The sequence below is a fragment of the Polyodon spathula genome, chromosome 22, assembly GCF_017654505.1.
Source record: "Polyodon spathula isolate WHYD16114869_AA chromosome 22, ASM1765450v1, whole genome shotgun sequence".
NCBI classification, from domain to species: domain Eukaryota; kingdom Metazoa; phylum Chordata; class Actinopteri; order Acipenseriformes; family Polyodontidae; genus Polyodon; species Polyodon spathula.
The window spans coordinates 9,633,002-9,638,989 of NC_054555.1; positions in this window are offsets into that span (position 1 = coordinate 9,633,002).

The following is a 5,988-nucleotide window of genomic DNA, read 5'->3' on the forward strand; positions in this document are numbered from 1 at the left end:
ATGGATTCCCTGGACTCAAATACCCACCTGTGCAGAAAATTACAGTTTCCAGCACAGCAAGAATGCCACTGTACAACTGGCGAGGACTTAACATGACACTATAAGAGGGCACAGCGAGCAACTGCATGTAGCAGAATAGCAGTGGACATTTTAAAAATGCCATGGGTCCACTGCACCTGTGGATAGTAATTACTAGTGTTGAGAAGAGATGTAGGGAGAGTGTTTGGAGGAAGAAAAAGAAGTGCAGAGCGAGATTATTTTCCTTTATATACCAAAGTTGAGATGAGGTTAAAAGCTCTGTAACCACAAATGCAGATGACCATGAATGACCAAGGTTTGGGTTCTTCAGTATAGAAAAGTTAAGACTATATTCTATCCATAGGCACCGGAGAGCTGGCACAGTAATATCACAGTCACTACTTTTTTTTTTTTTTTTGTATTTGATTCCAGTAATTACATTGCTTGTTACAAAAGAATGAAGCTAATGTGAGATTATTTCACTTCTTGCCACCCTTTGAAGTCGGGAACATAGGCTTTGCAAATGCATCTCGCAATGTGAGAGACTGCAGATGCTCATTTGTCATCCTGCTGCGCTCCTTCAGAAACCCACTCAACCTTCAAAAAAAATTAAAATTAAATATATATTATATATATATATATATATATATATATATATATATATATATATATATATATATATATATATATATATATATATATATAGGATATTTACTATAAAAGGAATTGAAAATAAAGATACAATGACTTTGTAATTTGCAATGGACCTGTCAGTCAAGTCTGTGCCCTTGCTGCCTTAGATTAAGTAACTTCAAATGACATGTCCTTATATTTTTCTTACAGTCCTCTACAGTGCCTTTTTATTATGCATGCAATCACTATGTGTCATTTTTGCTATGGTCCTTTGACTATGAGTTCAGGACCTGTTTTTCAATTCTATAGACAGTATGTATCAAAGGCTAGATAATGCAACTCTTTATGTTAGTGAGCACCAACACCCTCTAGAGCACTGCTGCATATTGCCAGCAAAGCAAAAGTCAAAAAGACAAGTCAAAGTGGAAGATCACTAGATGGTGCTGATCCGTACGTGTATAAAAACACTGGCTGATCCAGCCTACATTACATAGAGCAGCACCTGAACAAACACTGAAAAAAAATAAGAAATTAGTAATTGCATCATAAAAAGGTAAGGAGACAGTAACAAATAAATACAAATAAATAAATAAATTAAAAAGACAATTCAGTTTGAGCTACATACTCAAAAAATACTCGGCCTCTTCAAATGTTGTGCAACAACTGAGCAGTGTATTGCTGTTGGTTTACACAGTTCAGACTGTAATTTTATAAGTTTTGTTTGTTGTGTGTGTAACTTTTACTGTACAGGTTTTACATTACAGCAATATTTTATCTCTATGTGTATACTCATCTTCGTTTAACACAAAACATTTTTTCTTATATAACAGCATAAACACATTAGATTGTGTTCACATCACCGATAATGGTTTGAGGTGACAGCTTACAATCTCAGTGAGGCAATCGCTGAGAAGAAGATTAACTGTCAATTACAGACACTGTCACCTGGTTCAACTATCGCCGGAGGTACGGACAGCAATCGATGGTGGCACAGCCTTACAACAGAAAAGACAACAGAAACCATAGTTTTTGCCATGAAATATGCAAGTGGTAGAAAGCGATTGTAAGTTAGGACCAGTACAAAAAAAAGAAAAAAAAAACTGCATGCAATTATTTGTTTTTGTGTTTGTTTTATTTTTATATTTTTGTAATTAAAACAATAGGGACAATATAGTTATTGTATGTGTTGGGCTCTACCAGATTGCTTTTATGACCCAGTAACTGGGTATGCCTACAAGGCTGAATGCCGTGTACAAAGTGATTCACATAGCAATCAACAGCTTTTTAGCATCCAGAGTGCAAGCAACAGTATTGCTTCATTCTAAATTGGCGTGATTATAGCTGACTTTCATTTATTGGGAAAGAAGCAAGCAAGTAATTGTGTTAGAAATAGTACCAAAAAAGAAAGCATGTTCTTTTGATGACAATTTATAAGCTGGGTGTCTAGGTTAGATGTTAACCTTGATTGTAAATTGTATTTTGTAACATCAATGCAAATAATAATTATATTATATGTGTTATCATTAATTATTTCATGTTTAATAAAAGAAGATTCCTTTCATTCCCCTAATCTAATAATGGAATCTGTGGCTAAGTGGTTTTTGTAAAAATAGACAGGTATTTGGAAGTCTTCAAAATCTCCTGAGCACTTTTTAGTCATACAGTAGTGTAACAGGATGGAGGCTAGGTGTGAACTGGCAACCTTGCACACTGTAAGCGAGCAGCTTATCTGCTATGCAAAAGAGCAGGGTTCGTCTTCATTCATGGTTATGGGGCTTTTAACCTTGTGTCATCTCACCCACAGGGGACAGAATCTGTAACAGCAGTGAATCACACAACACTGTCTGTTACACTAGCAGTTAAATAAAGCTGATTGTAATTAGATGCATCAGTGAAATTACATTTTCAGTCTCCTGAATACTCATAACCATAGTCCAAGGAATGTTGATTAACACATTATACAAATCTTGATTTTGCCAAGCAAATGACCTTGGTGACAGCATATGTTTTTACAGAAGGCGTCTGAAAAGATAAACATCCGGCAGTAACTGGGTGTTTATATTTCTCACAAGATAATCAAATGAATGCTTTACCATGCATTCTCCAGGAAACACATTGGTTGTCAAAGACCAAACAAATAAAATATTCACATTGCACATCAATGAAAATTTATTCTCTTTCACAGACATTACTTTAATAGTCTATTTATCATATCTATTGATTCGCCATCCTTGTAATCATGCCGGTTATCCTGTTTGATGGTACTCCCCCTACCACAGGTGTGTGCTGGTATCAAAAAGAGATAACAGCTGTTGCTATAATATTATTTACGCTTGCAGCTATTTCACGATTCCTCCCCTGTATGTCCACCTATTTTCAATAGCCTGTCTTACTTTGAAGAGTCTTGGTAATTTAAGTATTTTTCTTCAATGCCCTATTCATTTATCTATAAAAAAAATCATATTCACTTCCTCATGCATTTTTAAATAGAAATAAGTGACATGATTCAAAGTTGCATAGTGTTAAGGGCTGTAGGACTTTATTAGCTTCCTTTTCCCACTTTATTTGATCATTTATCCCTACCCTTGAAGATAACATCAAAACTCACCTTCGCTCTGTGTGGGTAAAATACACCATATTTCCCTTATTATCTGCATTTAGATGTGTTCATCACTATGCACATAGTGAACATGAAATGGTAATTGTCTGAGAGCTAGAGGCTACTGTAGACTGGCAGCTTCCAACAATATTTAGACAAAGGTTCCAGTCCAATAAATGGTTTTGCATTCATACATCATCCTCAAAAATATTAAAACAAAGTTCTACAGCCTTGAAACATAATGACTAGAGGTGGGATAGTCATTTAGTTCCCCCTTTATCACACTTAGACCCCATAAGTACTAAATATGTTGGTGCCTGTGAACAGCTATTTGTCTCATAAAGGATTGTATTGATCAAGCCATCTCACTCGTGCAGTGATATCCCAAAAAGGCATTTATTTGAGGTGGGATTTTTATCGCCAAGTTTTTCCCACTCAAGACTCCTTCCTCATGAAATAACATGATATCTATGAGTAGATCATTTTCTCCTCTTGAAATATACAGTATATTAAATATTTTAATTAAAAATCTGTCTCATAAGGACAGTACTATCTTAGATATTATGAGCAGAAACTTGGATTTGGATAAGAGAATTAGTTAAAGACAAGTCAATTTTATTGTATTGTACAATTAGTATTTCAGCTTAGTTTAAACTTGTTTAGTCCCTTGTGGGCATTACGTTACAAGCACCTTGATATCCTGCTTCAATAAAGAAACAGTCTTCACTTGATCTGTCACAGGAACTTGAATAAGCCAGCACAAATTTAAGTATAAAAAATAATGTAGCAGCTTTGCAGCTGTGTTTTTCATGCATTCAACTGTCGTCTAATTAGAGGAAAAAAAAAAATGCATTGTAAAATATTTCCTACATTTATAGATTTATTTGCCCAGTTGAAATATATGTTAAAATATCTATTCTGTATGTACTGTATGTGTTTTCACTGTCTCAATGTTTACTGCATTAGGAACTTCATTCTTTCTTTAGAAACTTATTTGTGGTAATTAGTAATAGGGCAAAGAATGAAAATAGAGTCTGAGTGCAACAGTACCTTTAGCTGCCTTCATTTTGTGTAGCTGTGGGGATAGTTGGATGTTTAGAATGAAAACTGAAGAAATCTGTTTTATACAGATTTTAAAGTCAAAGATGTTTGTTTTTTATGTTTGGTCAATTCACAATAATGGCTATAATATGTGTCTAATCATTACTTGTCAACAAAACAAAACAAAAATAACAGTATTTAGGGTTGTTTTGTACATAAACATTCATATTATCCCAAATGTTGTTTTTCTGCCAAAGTTGAGACACCCAGTTTGAATGTTTCGCTAGTGCTGCAACCCATCTACTAATCAGGAGGCCTGAACATCATCTTAGCATGACCAGGATTTGACCCGGCAAGCTCCTGATTACATGACTCATTCTGCACTTCTCTGTACTAGATGAGCCTCAGACTAAAACAATCTTTGGGGAATTTAAACAAAAAAGGCACTGCTTACCAATAATGTAGACTGCATACAACACCATGACGTAATGAAGTGAACAGACACCAAACACAATTAAACATGATCATGGGACACTTCTTGCAGCTTAACCAGTATTGTGTTAGCGAATCCCCTATTTAATGGGAATCATATAAGGCAATTAGATCTATAAGAGGGGTTTTATCACATCAGTATGAATAAAGGTTTGAAATCATCAAATACCCAGTTGCAGATAACCAGTAGCACGAAAAACTATTGGAATTGATCATCTGGAAATTTAATTTGAGGTTTTACCATATTTTAATAGGAGAAACTAATTGTTTTGATGAAGTGGCAAAATAAGTTGATAAGCTTGGCTAAAATGACATTCACTTAAAAAAAAAAAAAAAGCAACTTTTGTACTCTATTCATCTCACGTTTACAAATTGCTTTTCTCATTTTTGAAGGGCCCTGATAATCTTTTTCTTTTAATTAAACTGCCTTTTAAATGCAGCATTGTTCTTGTTTTTAACAATCCTGCTGATAACAATTCAATTCACATACAATACCATGTATTTTGGTAATTGTCTTCCTAGATCTCTGAAGGGTAAAGGCAGGTAAAAGGTTGACAAGAAAAAAAAAAACTGTGAGTAAAAAACCAAACTGTGAGTAAAACTGGAGCTATATGGGCACCCTAATAATCTTGAATCAGAGCTGCTTGCTTTCTAATGACATTGCAGCTCTTTTGAAGGCAAAGATACATAAAACACATTGGTAATAAGGTACAAGCACAGCTGAAGGTATCCTCATTAGGGATATGCAAATAAGGGTGATGATGACTAAACTCATCAATGTGGAACATATGGACAGTGATGGTCAAAACAAACCAGCAGGAAGCAGCTTCAGGGCAAGGACATGATGCAGGAGACACAGAGAACAAAGAAGGGAGTCAATTAAAACCCAATGAAAAGGAAAATGAAAGCAGACGAATTTCTTAAAAAAAAAAGTGCATGCATACGTAGTATGGTAATGCAAGAATAAAATATAAAAAAAAGCATTTGGGAAAAACAAATTACTCTAGAAACATCTGAAGAAATAATAATGAACGGTTTAATAATGTACAAAAAACGTAATAAGATAATATTTGTATTACATTGGGTTCATGTAAGATTTAGGTCATGAAACACAACTGAACTTAATTAATTGTATTGTGCTTTCAAACTGTTGTTCACAATTTGAATTCTCTATTTTATAGGCTTGAGAGCAGCAGTGGTCCAAA